The sequence below is a fragment of the Tamandua tetradactyla genome, chromosome 10 (genome assembly GCF_023851605.1).
Source record: "Tamandua tetradactyla isolate mTamTet1 chromosome 10, mTamTet1.pri, whole genome shotgun sequence".
Taxonomy (NCBI): domain Eukaryota; kingdom Metazoa; phylum Chordata; class Mammalia; order Pilosa; family Myrmecophagidae; genus Tamandua; species Tamandua tetradactyla.
In genome coordinates this window covers 34,884,400-34,899,448 of record NC_135336.1, presented here as the reverse complement: position 1 = coordinate 34,899,448, position 15,049 = coordinate 34,884,400, and the positions used below count along the sequence as shown (strand labels likewise).

General features: G+C 37.8%; 1 long non-coding RNA gene across 1 annotated transcript in view; it reads left to right on the top strand.

Moving 5' to 3' along the window:
• Positions 1-11,493, top strand: part of LOC143647864 (uncharacterized) — a 127,090-nt gene extending 115,597 nt beyond the window's left edge. The window contains exon 3 of the long non-coding RNA XR_013158217.1: positions 11,393-11,493. This is a non-coding gene — a long non-coding RNA (uncharacterized LOC143647864). The remainder of the gene's footprint in view (positions 1-11,392) is intronic.
• The last annotated feature ends 3,556 nt before the right edge of the window (positions 11,494-15,049 follow it).

Below are 15,049 nucleotides of genomic sequence, written 5' to 3'. Positions count from 1 at the left end.
AACTCTATTTAGTCTTCCAATCCATGAATACAGTATGCCCTTCCATTTATTTAGGTCTTCTGTGATTTCTTTTAACAATTTCTTATAGTTTTCTCTGTATAGGTCTTTTGTTTCTTTAGTTAAATTTGTTCCTAAATATCATTCTTTTGGTTGCAATTTTGAATGGAATTTCTTTCATGATTTTCCCCTCAGATTGTTCATTACTAGTGTATAGGAACACTACAGAGTTTTAAATATTGATCTTGTAACCTGCCACTTTGCTCTACTCATTTATTAGCTCTGGTAGTTTTGTTGTGGATTTTTCAGGGTTTTTGACATATAGTATCATGTCATCTGCAAACGGTGAGAGCTTTACTTCTTCCTTTCCAATTTTGATGCCTTGTATTTCTTTTTCCTGTCTAATTGCTTTGGCTAGAACTTCCAACACAATGTTGAACAACAGTGGTGATAGTGGACATTCTTGTCTTGTTCCTAATCCTAGGGGAAAGTTTTCAGTTTTTCTCCATTGAGGATGATGTTAGCTGTGGGTTTTTCATATATTCCCTTTATCATGTTGAGGAAGTTCCCTTCTATTCCTATCCTTTGAAGCGTTTTCTGCAGGAAAGGGTGTTAAATTTCGTCAAATGCCACAAGATGATCATGTGTTTTTTCTTCTTTGGTTTGTTGATATGGTGTATTACATTAATTGATTTTCTTATGTTGAACCATCCTTGCATACCTGGGATGAATCCTACTTGGTTATGGTGTATAATTCTTTTAATATGCTGTTGGATTCGATTTGCAAGAATTTCGTTGAGAATTTTTGCATTTATATTCATTAGAGAGATCGGTCTGTAGTTTCCTTTTTTTTGTAATATCTTTGTTTGACTTTGGTATCAGGGTGATGTTGGCTTTATAGAATGAGTTAGGTAGCTTTCCCTCCTCTTCAGTTTTTTTGAAGCATTTGGGTAGGATTGGTACTAATTCTTTCTTGAGTATTTGGTAGAATTCACATGTGAAGCCATCTGGACCTGGACTTTTCTTTTGGGGTTCCTTCTTAGTGACTGATTCAATTTCTTTACTTGTGATTGTTTGTTGTTGAGGTCATCTATTTCTTCTCAAGTCAATGTCATTGTTCATGCCTTTCTAGGAAGTTGTCTGTTTCCTCTGCATTGTCAAGTTTATTAGCATAAAGTTGTTCATAGTATCCTCTCATTACTTTCTTTATTTCTGGGGTCAGTTGTTATGTCTCCTCTTCCATTTCTGATTTTATTTATTTGCATCCCCCTAGAACTTTGAGGCAAAGTCAGATAAGAATTTTTTTAACCCACTTAGTACTCATTTATCATACAATAGGGATAGTTGTGTTCACTGTATGCCTATTTAAAATTTAACCTAAGAACAAGCTGCTTAATGAGAGTTCTTGAAGATCAATCAGATCTGAGAATTTACTAATGTTGTGGAGTTGCTAAATCTAATTTAAGAAAAATTGTCTAAGAACCATTTTGAAAATGAGACATTCTTGCAAACATTTTACCTAGGAATAATTCAGCAAAGAGTGATTGGTTTAGCATGTTTCTGTTTTTACTGTCTGTTTTAAAACTTTTATGACAAAAATAAAAAAAGATAGAAGCACGACATCATTTCCAGACTTCTCTCTACACACTTAAATGACCATTTGTATTTTATATGTCTGGCAGGATAGGCTTTTGGTTGCCCTCAATCTTTTTTGTCTTTTCCATCTTCACTACTGATATGAAGAAGTCAGGCAATGAAAATAATTTAGTTTATGAGGGGCCACCCATGCTGCATTTTTCACTTTGAAAAAACACTGAAGAGACATGACAATACAACACATTATCCTAGATTGGAGCCTAAAACGGTTATTATTGGGACAATTGATTAAAGTTGAATGGAGTTTGTATATTTGATGGTAATAAGTATTAACGGTAATTTCTTAATTTTGGTCATTGTATTGTGGTTAACTGGACAATGTCCTTATTTGAAAGATTTCACAATATTAGGGTGTGGTATATCATGCTGACAACTTATTCTCAAATGGTTCAGGAAAACATGTTCTTTTTGCTATTGCAGTTTTTATGAAGTTTGAAATTATTTCAACATTATCAGGTGGAGGTATAATGTAGCCGTACTTTCTGCATGAACTTTCTATAAACCTATAACTGCTCTGATTTAAAAAATTAAAATTAAATAAAATAAATGAACATTATCTATAACATTTAAGAAAGAATGCATTTATTTTATTTTTTGAGTTAATCATTGATGTCCATGGTTTTCCTTTTTTTTTTTTTAACATAGCAACATACAAACACAAACATTCTTACCATTTGATCATTCCATTTTTGGTATACAATCAATAACTCACAATATCATCACATAGTTATATATTCATCACCATCATTATTTCTTAGAACATTTGCATCAATTCTGAAAAAGAAATAAAAAGGAAAAAACTCATACATACCATACCCCTTACTCTCCCTCTCATTGACTGCTAGTTTTTCCATCTACCCAATATAGTTTAACCTTTATTTCCCTATTTTTTTCTATACCCCTTACCACTCCCTTTCATTAATCACTAGCATTTAAATCTACTAAATTTATTTTAACACTTGTTCCCCTTATTATTTGTTTATTTTTAATCCATATGTTTTACTCATCTGTCCATACTGTAGATAAAAGGGGCATCAGATACAAGGTTTTCACAATCACACAGTTACATTGTGAAAACTATATCATTATACAATCATCTTCAAGGAACATGGCTACTGGGACAGAGCTCTACATCTTCAGGCAGTTCCCTCCAGCTTCTCCAATATACCTTAACTAAAAAGGTGATATCTTTATAATGCATAAGAATAACCTCCAAGATAACCTCTCAACTCTATTTGCAATATCTCGGCCACTGACACTTTTTTTTGTCTGATTTTTCTCTTCTCCCTTTTGCTCTAGAAGGTTGTCTCAATGCCATGATGCTGGGTCCCAACTCATTCTAGGATTTCTATCCAACATTGCCAGGAAGGTTTACACCCCTGGGAGTCATGTCCCACGTAGAAAAGGAGAGGGCAGTGAGTTTGCTTGTTGTGTTGGCTGAGAGAGAAAGAGAGGCCACATCTGAGCAACAGAAGAGGTTCTCTTGGGGGGGGACTCTTAGGCCTAATTTTAAGTAGGCTTAGCCTATCCTTTGTGGAGATAAGTTTTATATGAACAAACCCCAAGGCTGGAGGCCTATTGCTTTGGTTGTCCCCACTGCTTGTGAAAATATCAGATATTCTCCACATGGGGAAGTTGAATTTTCCCTTTTTCTCACCATCCCCCCAAGAGGACTTCAAAAATACTTCTTTATTCACTGTTCAAATCATTCTGGGATTTATTGGGGCATCACTCTTATCCATGGTTTTCTAAATTGTGCTGTTTTGAAAGGATGTATGTCCCCTAGAAAAGCCATGTTTTAATCTAAATCCCATTTCGTAATGGAAGAATAATCCCTACTCAACACTGTATGTTTGAATCTGTAATTAGATCATCTCCCTGGAGATGTAACCCAAGCAAGAGTGGTTGTTAAGCTGGATTAGGTGACGACTTGTCTCCTCCCATTTGGTGGATTTTAATTAGTTTCTGAAGTCCTATAAAAGAGGAAACATTTTGGGGATAAGAGAGATTCAGAGAAAGCAGAGCAGAATGGCATAGCCACAAGAAGCAGAGTCCATGAGCCAGCAACCTTTGGAGATGAAGAAGGAAAATGCCTCCCAGGGAGCTTCATGAAACAAGAAGCCAGGTGAAGAAGCTAGCAGACGATGCTGTGTTCACCATGTGCCCTTCCAGATGAGAGAGAAACTCTGAACTTCATCAGCCTTCTTGAATCAAGATATCTTTGCCTGGATGCCTTAAATTGGACATTTCTATAGACTTGTTTTAATTGGACATTTTCTTGGCCTTAGAACTGTAAACTAGCAACTTATTAAATTCCCCTTTTTAAAAGCCGTTCTGATTCTGGTATAGTGCATTCCAGCAGCTAGCAAACTAGAACGCAAGTATACTATCACATCATCTGAAAATAGAGTTCTGCAATTCCTATGCCTTTTATTGATTTCTCTTTTTTAATAGTATTGGCTACATATCTAGAACAATGTTCAATAGTAGCAGAGATAGTGAACATCTCGGTCTTGTTTCTAATCTTAATGGAAATATCTCTAGTATTTCTCTCATTAAGTAACACACTGGCTTTAGAACTAAGGTATTGTGTTTTAAAATCCTCCATCAATTCCTGTTTTCTTGAGCATTTTCAACAGGAATGCATTTTTTCAAAAGCTTTTGTTTTGATATCTAAGGGATAATCTTATTATTATTATTATTACCTTTTTTAATGCAAGTTCCCTAAATTTCAAATTATGTTTGCATTCTAAGAATAAATCCTACTTGGTCATTTTGTCGATTTGAAAATATTATGAACCCCTTGAAAAGCCACGTTTTAATCCTGACCCAATCTTGTCAGAGCAGCCCTTTCTAAATATGTCTCAATATGGAGCAGCCCTTTCTTTTAATCCTGATTTAATATTGTAGATCAGAAACTTGTGATTAGATTATCTCCATGGAGATGTGATGTGCCCAGTTGTGGGTGTGACCTTTGATTAGATAGAGATGTGACTCCACCCCTTCAAGGTGTGTTTTGATTAGTTTACTGGAATCCTTTAAAAGAAGAAACATTTTGGAGAGAGTTAGAAATGACAGAAGCCTCAGAGCCAACAGAGAGAGTAGATGTAGATGCTTGGAGAACAGTTGCTTCAGATAACACAGACACGGATGTTTGGTAATGCTTGGAGCCCAGCAGACATCACCTTGAGTTGTTAACAAAGCCAGAACCTGGAAAGAGCCAAGGAAAGCCAAGAGATGAAAGCCAGGCCCAGAGAAGCAAAATGAGGAACCCCCATAGAATAGAGGCTGAAAACAATGGAGCACAGGAGCTAGGGACCAGCAAATGCCAGCCAGGTGACTTTTGAGCTGACAGAGGTGTTCCTGACCTATTGGCATTTCTTAAGTGAAGGTAACCTCTCGTTGGTGCCTTAATTTGAATGCTTTCACTCCCTTAGAACCTAAACTTGTAACTTACTAAATTCCCTTTTAAAAAGCCATTCTATTTCTGATGTATCGCATTCCAGCGGCTTGGAAACTACTGCAGTCATGGTATATTTTTTAAAGTGATGTTGGATTCTGTTTGCTAATATGTAATTTAGTATTTTGCATTGATATTGGGTGATTGCTTGTAAACATATCAATATGATAGATTTTTTTTCTTCCGTACAATTCTTAAGTGTACCACCCCCATGAAAGCGGATCACTTGTTGATAACAGAAAGGATATGGAAAGGCAGAGTACTGTAGAGATTGAGAGACCTGGGCTTTTGTTTTGTTTTTGTTTTTTTTTATGGGCAAGCACCAGGAATCAAACCCAGGTCTTAGGCATGGCAGGCGAGAACTCTGCTGAGCCACCGTGGCCGCCTAGGACCTGGACTTTTGAGTCAGAACTTGGGGTGTTGCTGGCCCCTCTTTTACTGACTGGGTGACCTTGGTCAAGTTATTCCACCTCTCCTAAACTCAGTTTATTCATCTGTCTAATGGGAGATCCTACCAAGAAAGATTGTGTGATTTCTGTAAAGACTTTTGTTCAATGCCCAGCACAATAAAAGTCCACATAAATGTTGCGTTATTTACTATAAAGAACTATCTTCTTTGAGTTCTCCCATTGCAGAAAAGTAGTGTTAGGATTTATATGCACAGATCACATAGTTTCTTCACAAAGTCCTTAGTGTCTCAGTCTAAATTGTTCCCAGTCTTTTGCTATAATTACCAAACACAGAGGAGACTAAGCAGGCCAGTTCAGTGAGCCAGGTTTGCATCTTATCTCTTCTTTTATAGGTTGACAAAATGAACTTCCAAGTTGTGCCATTACCGAGGAGACATCTAAAATCACAGTGTCATAAAGCACACCTAAGACCATTGTTGAAATTGCATTTATTAAAGAGACAGGTTAGAGACGTGCAGAATTATTTTTATTGTAGTAAATATATATAACCTACAATTTGCCATTTTAACCATTTTTAAGTGTATCATCCAGTCTTATCAAATACATTCATAAAAAGTGCAACCATCACCACTATTTCAAAACTTTTTCATCACCCCAAACCGAAACTCTGTATCCTTTTATTTTATTTTTTTCTACATGGACAAGCACCGGGAATCAAACCCAGGTCCTTGGGCATGGCAGGCAAACACTCTTACCTGCTGAGCCACCATGGCCCACCCCTCTGTATCCTTTAAATAGTAGCTCCTCAGTCTTCCCACTCCCTGATGACCTCTGATCTACTCTCTGTCTCTATGAATTTGCCTAGTCTAGATAATTATTTTTTCACTTGACAGTTTTTCTATATAACTAATAGATGTATTATTGCTTTAAAAATATGAATACCAATTATGTAATTTGTGATAAATAATAAAATAATTCCACTAACCAGATGATTTTGACTGGTTTTAGATGGGTGATTGATTACTCTAGAACTACAAATTTCCTTTCACTTATTGCTAAATAATTAATTTTTGATGGAATTAAGAAATTATCTGATGTCAATCATTACAATAATTTCTTGTAAGTGAAACTCTTCCAGACCTTTGAGAGAGAAAACTACTGAAAGATCTATTAAAACAAGATTCTAGGTGAGATGAAGAGAAAAAAAGGCTCTCTTACTTCCTTTAGAAAAAATAATTTTTAGTTATAAATGTAATTTACATTCATTGCAAAAAAAGCAAATAAAAAACTAAAAATGTTTAAAGAACAGATGGAAAGGAAGGAAAACAATAAATTCCACCTACAAGTTCAGTACCCAGAGGCAATCTCTATGAAGATAGCACATTTTCCTTCAGCAGACGATTATTCTTCACTCTAATTTTGCAGACCTCCTTGTGCCATTCTGGGCTAAAAGTCTGTATTTAAACAGTGAGCTATTGGTGGGTATCAACTGTGGGGGGAGGCAGGGGAAGAGGAAGAGCAACACTGTAAAAGAATCAGAAAGGAAGATAAAATTTCTTGTGTGCCAATGACTAACCTAAGTATGTCTGCAGTTAATGGGTGAGGAAAGCTGGATGATAAGATGTAGATCACAAAACATGAAAGAAGTCACTTGGGAGGTGGGTAGGATGAGCATTGTCTCTCTATCTAGGAGATGAGATCAGCTATTGTTTTTTTGCTCTCTCCCATAATCTCTTCACATGGAGAATGAAGATGTGCATTTGGTCAGCGCAAAGTTCTTAGCTACTTTATCTCTTAGTATTCTGACATCAGGAACTCACACGACATGAGACAAGTCATGCTTCTAGGACTCCTGCAATGAAGAAAGTAAGGAAAGTGCTAATTTGTTGATATGTTTATTCTGCCACTATTTATTAGGGCTACAAAGGTGAAAAATGCTATCTAATACTCCAATAGTGATAGACACAGAAATCTGTGGGAGTGCTGGAGCACACCTAGAGAGCTCGAGCTAAAAAAGAAAAGGAAAAAAAAAAAAAAAGCAAAGCTCGTAGGAGACAACACGATTAGGTATTAAGACGCAGGCTCCAGATTGCGCAGACCTATGACTGAATTTTGTCTTTAATTCTTTCTTACTGTTGACCTGGGACAAGTTCCTTATTTTTCCTCATTCTTAAATGTTTTGTCTGTACAATGAGTAAAACGGTGCCTAGAAATATGAGTTTATGGTGAAGATTAAAGGAGTAATGTATGTAAAATGCATAACAATATCAGGCAAAAAATAAATCCTCAGATAAAGTGGCTATTACTATTATCATCTGGTTTTCAGCAGTGTTCTTTAGCGCTTGCCTCAGACCTCAAACATCATTTATTTATTTTTTTCGCATTGGTAGGCACCGGGAATCGAACCCGGGTCTCCGGCACTGCCCGGGCATGGCAGGCAAGAACCCTGCCACTGGTAGACACCATTGCCTACCCTCAAGCTTCTTTTTAAAACATAGGTTTATTGAGATATAATTCAGCATACCACACAATTCACCTTTTTGAAGTGTATAATTCAATGATTTTTAATATAATAATTTAGAATATTTTCATCATCCTAAAAAGAAACCCCATGCTCATTAGCAGTCATTACTGCCCCACAGCCGTTTTCTCCCTGCTCTTGGCAACTGCTAATCTATTTTCTGTCTTTATAGATTTGTCCAGTCTGGACTTCATATAAAAGAAATCATACTATATGTGGTCTTTTGGGAATAGCTTCTTTCACTTAGCATAATGTTTTCAGGGTTCAGCCATGTTGTAGCATGTATCAGTATTCCACTCCTCTTTATTGTCAAATAATATCCCATTGTATTATCTATCACATTTTGTTTATTCAATCCATCTGGCAGTTCACTGGGGTGTTTCTGTTTGACAATTAATAATAATGCTGCTATGAATATTAATATACAAGTTTTTGTGCGGGTATCTGTTTAACATTTGAGAACCTACCAAACTGTTTTCCACAGTGACTGCTTCGTTTTACATCCCCATTAGCAGTGTTATGAGGGCTTCACTTTCTCCACATTCCTACCACTTGTTATATATAATCTGTCTTTTTGATTATAGCCATCCTAGTGGGCGTAAAATGGTATTTTCTTATGGTTATGATTTGCATTTCCCAATGGCTAATGATACTGTACATCTACTTGTGTGCTTATTGGCCATTTGTATATGTTCTTTGGGGTAATGTCCATTCAGATACTTAACCCATTAAAAAAATTTTTTTTAATTGTGAAAAATAACATACAAAAAAACCCTCATAAATTTCCATGTACTTTTTAACAAGTAGTTATAGAACAGATTTTAAAGTTTGGTGTGGGTTTCAGTTCCCCGATTTATTGTTCTTCTAGCTGCTCCAAGACACTGGAGACCAACAGAAATATCAATGTAATGATTCAGCAGTCACACTCATTTGTTAAACCCTATCTTCTCTAACTCCTCCTTCTCCTTTAAACCTTCTCCCAATCTTTAGGGGTATTTGGACTATGCTTCTTCTAAGTTTTCTTATTGGAAAGGGGTATTGATATATGGGATAGGGTAATGGAACTAGTTGATGTTCTTGGAGAGGCAGGCTCCTCTGGATTTTGGGACGTATCTGGCCTAGGACCACCTGAAGTTGTAGGTTTCTGGAAAGTAATCTCAGTGTGTGAAACTTTTGTAGAATCTCAGATAAAGCCCAGGGTTGACAGGAATGGTTTGGTTGGGGTTCGGAAACCCTGGTAATTAGCAATATCTAGCTGAAGCTAGTTTAATATTAGCTTACAGAATAGCCTCTTAACTCTATTTGAACTCTCTTAGCCACTAATACCTTACTTTGTTGCATTTCTTTTCCCTCTTTTGGTCAGGAAGTCATTGTCAATCCCATGGTGCCAGGGCCAGGCTCAGTCCCACATTGCCAGGTAGTCTTTCACTCCTGGATGTAACGTCCCATGTAGGAGGGAGGGTAATGATTTTATTTGCAGAGTTGGGCTTCCAGAGAGAGAGAGAGGCCACAGTCTGAGCAACAAAAGAGGTTTTCTGGAAGCACTACGTAAGCATAACCATAGGTAGACTTAGCTTCTGTACTCCAGAAATAGGTTTCATAAGAGGAAGCCTCAAGAGCAAGGGCTTGGCCCATTAACTTGGAAGTCCTAATGTTTGAGAAAGTTTCAGGGGTTTCCCTCGGGGTAAAGCTTAATTGTTCCATATTTTGCCTCCCACCCCTCAAGGGGTAAAGCTTCTTTTTAATTTAACTTATGAAGTACATATTTCAGCATTTATCTTCTTTAATAATATTTTTAGACTCTTAGGCTTTTAATGGAAGACTTGGCCTTGAACTTCACTGACAAAAGGGAGCCCCTCAGCTTTAGAAAACCTCTTTTCCTACCTTTTACCACCAGAGGCCTGTTGGTCTAAATGGTTGTCCATCCTCACCTCCTCCTCCTTGCCTCCAGTAATTCTATTAGACTGAGATGCCCTCCTCCAGTCAGTGACAGCCCTCCACTTGGGTACTTAACCCATCCATCCTCTCTCCCTTGTCCCAGGATCTTGCTCCATCACTTAATCCCTGTCTCCCTTTTATCTTTAACATTTCCCTCTCTATCTTCTCTTGGCCTGTGAACCAGCTTAGCTCACTTCCACCCATTCTGTGGGAAAATAAACATCTGGCAATCTGCATCCTCCAAACATGTATTTCTGCTCTACAATTCACTTGGATGCTCTACAGATATCTTTTAGCTCAACATATCTAAAACTGAATTTCCTTCCTTACTACAAATCTGCTCCACTTCCTATATTCCCACTCTTAGATATGGCACCATCATTCACCAGTTACCCAAGTTACACCAGAATCCCCTGCTTGCATCAACTAGTACCAATAAATCCTCTTGGTTTGGTAAGTTTTACCTCATATATACATCAGAGTTTGAAACTTACTGTTTTAAACAGATGTTCTAGCTTAGGTTATCACCGTTCTCCTGAAATATTGCCTTTCTGCCTCCAGTTTTGCCACCATTAGAACACATTCTCCTTGGTATGTAAACAACAATATAGTTTTAAAAAAACATGACACTTGTCAGCATTTGAATAGGATGTGGGGGTGTTACTTGATGGGATTACATGTGCTACTGGTTTTGTGATTTTAATAACCTCTTAGTCTCCCTGAGCTCAAGGTTCTGGTCTGCACAATGAGTATGACAATACATTATCTTAGAGTCACTGTGAGAATTAAATGAGAAAACACTTGACACAGTAGATACCCAACAAATGGGAGCCAGTACATGACAGTGACAACAAATGGGAGCCAGTACATGGCTCCTCCCAGGGCACTCCAGAAATCTGCAGAGAAACTAGACATGCCAGGGTTGAGGAGGACTGGCTAAAAAACCAGGAGATAGAGGAAAGCCTGGGGGGTGGGGGGAGCTTTGTTTTTCTGTTCTATGATATGGAACATTTTTTTAAGACAAAGAACCCAACAGAATGGCTGGTAAATAATAAGCATAGAATGAAAGCTGAAACAACAACCAAAAATTCAAATAGAAGCAGCTATGCCAAGACACTGATTCCTCTTCTGGTCTAAGGATCCTCCGTTACTTGTTTGCTGACATCTATTGTTGTTTTAATTTATGTATACTCCATCCAAAAGTGTGTGGGTTAGTTGTTGTTGTTGCTGAAGCTTAGGTATTGTAAAGGATAGTTAGCAGTGGTATAGCAGGATAATCTGAAGTTGTCTGAATTTCAACTTCAGCAGCAGCTAGTTTTCCCAGCTCTGTTGATCTTTTGTTTTTCAGTCTGAGGTCAGTTCAGCTTTTGGCCTCCCTGTGATAGTACCTGTCTTTCTTGCTGAATGCAGGCTGGCATCGATCCCAGTTTCCCTTTGAGATTCAGCAGAAGATTCTGATGGAGGAGGACAATACCCAGAAAGAAGAGCTTATGGAGGGTGGAATTGGTGCTGTGCAACATCTTGGTAAGAACTCTTTTGGCACACACTCCATTGGCAGAGATTTTCTGTGCATATTTACAATACCTACTCTCCTCTATATGTACTGGGAATGAGCTAGAAAATTTCAATAGAAATCCAGGAGTCTAGAGAGCACCAGGAAGGTGCTGAGGCTGGCAATGCTTGCCCAGAGCTTTGGTTGGTAATAGGCTCTTACAGGTCACTGCCCCTAACCCCCCTGGAGACATATTGTGGTTTTGTCAGATGCTAGATGACAGGAAGGCCAAAACCACTGGCATGGAGAGGTGTTTTCCAGTGACTCATTCAAAAATCAAAGTCCGTACAAAAAGGGGGTGGAGTGGGACGCATAGTGAAAGGCATCAAGTTGTCAGACTCTAGTAGAGTAGATGATCCCACTCTCTCCTTCCAGGTGGAAGGAGGCTCCAACCCAACCACTCCCAATTCACAGAGTTTATGATACAGGTTGAAATCTTTGAAATATGTTCCCCTGATTATTATCATTCAAGTTGTTCTAATTTAAATAATTATTCCAATTATTCTGATTATTCAAAACAGAATAAAATGTGTATTTCCTCATTACTGTTTATCATGCCTTATCAAGGAGACAAGGGGAATGTGACAATGACCTGGCTTCAGTAATCTTCCTTTGTACAATGTTTGCTTGTGACCAGCTGACTATCTCTGAACCATAGCATCTTCTTTATTAAGGGAGGACAATTTTAAGCTAGATTTTTCATTTACTCACTTTGCTAAGTTCTGGAAATGAGAAGTTAAATTAGAAAGCCTTCTTTTAAGTCTTGAGCAAGAAGGGAAGGTAAAACAGAAAAAGTTACTACCCACCAGTGAGAAATACTTAAAGTGGCACGTCAGACTGAGGATGGAGTCAGAAAAGTGTGATCCCTGAACTGACTGTTCCTGGTGAACTGTGATTATAAGGGAGGGGGTACAAGAGTATGACACATGGATGACTGCAAGCAGTTTATTGTGGTTGAAAATTCTGCTTCTTGTGGGGAGAGGAGGGAGAAAACGGCAAACTAGTAGGTGAGGAAAGAAAGTGGAGTAGGCAGATGACATATATTTTGTTTGTTTATTTGCTTTAATGCTAAACTAAACATTCTGGATTTATTTTACCCTAAAGTTTTTGAGGAGTTACTGAAGAATTCTAAGCACTGAAGGGATGAGATTAGATTTTCAGTATTCAAGACAGACACATGTAATTATTTAATAAATGTTTTATAGTGTTTCTTTTGTATGAAGTACTTTGCAAGGCAAATGAAAAGATGGTAAGCAAGATAGAGCTTAGAATTTAATGGGGAGATGAGAAAAAAGACAATAATGCAATTTTAATTAGTGCTATTAAGAGTAGAGGCTGAATTTAGGTGCTTATTATAATTTCACTGTCTGCCTAACCCTGTCCACCTGGTCTATTAATCTCTAGCATAAACTCCACATGTGTATATGGATACTCCACATGAAGTAATTTTTAGCCCTGTGCCTTGGCTTCACTCCCAGCCAAATAACACAGGAGCCACCAGTATCTTGGATTTGATGCTTCCTGGCCCTCTCTTCAATATGTGAATATTAGATTTCTCTTTAGGCCCTTCCATCAACTATTTCATTGGTTGAAACTTCCCTACCAATCATCCAGCGGGTCCCTCCAGCCCCACGTCTAATGAAGTTCCATCTAATTATGGTTCTTGAGTTTGTTTCTTACCCACCCTGGAAGATAGAAGGGAGAATACCAGATGAAAAATTAGTCAAAGGGGTGAAAAAGAGAGTAGTATTGCCAGATATTTAAAAGGTTAAAAGTATGTTTGGCAATGGAGTGCTTATAAAGGTTGAAGAAGAATGAGTAACTGAAGAAGTTTTCCAGACTGGAGGATTGGATGCCTTGATATAAGGAGAGGGCATGCTATTTACTTAATTATGAAATACGAGAAAGGAAGCCTAAGGGGTGTGCATGGGGGAAGTTGATAATGACTGGACATGTTGAGTTCACTGTGCTCAAGGAACAGCCCTGTCTAGGAATGATCTATATGAGCTGTATGATCATTCCTTCCCCCATGTGCACCCCTTTCTTGTACTGACATAGTGGCAATTGGAATGGAAAACAAGGGATTGATATTGCCAATAAAATCAAAGCATTCAACTATTTACAAAGTCACTGAGACTCGAACATGAAATGCTAATGGCCTATGAAAGAGAACACTTTTTTTTTGAGAGCATATTACCAGTGAATTATTTACCAGGGAGTAATGTTGCCCTCCACCTGCGTGGATTTTTCAAAATTGCCTGTGTAAGGAATTTCCCACCTGGATAATCACTTTGACAATTTCAAGAGCCAGATAGGATATGGGACAATGTTGTTTCCGTGCAACAGGAAAGCAATAGACCACATCAAGGCTGGACTTGATTATGTTGGTCATCGGTGCTCAACAGACTACAGAGCTGAAAAGCACTTACATGATTTCTCCCCCAACCAATACCCCAATTTTGGGGTTCCTCAGACCTTGTCTGGAAAGAAAGGGAAAGAGCCCTAGAGTACTCTGTCTCAGACCCGGTAGTGGAAGGAGGGAAATACACCCTTTAAGTTTTCCATATTTACTTTCTTGATTAGCAAATTCATTTCAATATATATAAAACACCCCTCTTGTACATTATTGGGTTGCTAAGTCTTTTATAGAGCCAACTTTAATCTTAACATTAAAAGGTACAGTATATCCATATACACAGGTTACAATTTTGAAGATATTTATGTCAATCATATAATACTAATATCTTAGGTGTCAACAATAAGATGCCCTTTTAAATAGAGTTTCTTTTGGTTTCCATTTGAGAAGTATAAAAGTGAATTCAATCATCTTCTGAAGGCATTTTTGTAATTCACAGAAACCTCTGGTTCTTGAGAATAGCTAGAAATTCAAATGAGTAAAAAAAATGAACTGTACTAGAGTTAAGCATGAATGCCTGTACCTCAGAACTAAATGCCTCAAATAACCACTTAGAGCTTATCTGGCAATAACACAAAATCTCTAGACAGGACTGGATGCTACATAATAATGCTTTTATTAGCTTTCTTTACAACTCCCTTAAGAGAAACAATGCAATTTTCCCCATGAAATAAAACATTTGAAAAGGTCAAGCAAGTAGTCACAAGCCCCAGGTGACAGCACCGGTTAATTAGAATAGTAAGTCACTGAGTTTCCTGTCCAACACTCGGCCCAACAGCCAAAGTGCCAATTTCATGCGTGTTTCTGTGTGAATTGTAAGCTCTGTGACTAGGGAGTTGTCATAAGACATGAGGAAAAGATGGCAGTCAGGAGCAGCGTAACTGGACCTCAGTGAGGACTTAACACAGACTTGATAAGGGATTCAACATACCAGGAAACAGAATCTGTGCTGCTTTGTTGGAGTCTTAAATTCTGTGACTGGAGCTCATTTTTTTATCCTATCCTGGCCCTGTGTAATCAGGTCCTGTTTCCAATACAGTCCTTGACTGGCTCTCTCTGTATTTGTCAGGCAACGAATAGTCAGTGCAAGTTTAGAGCA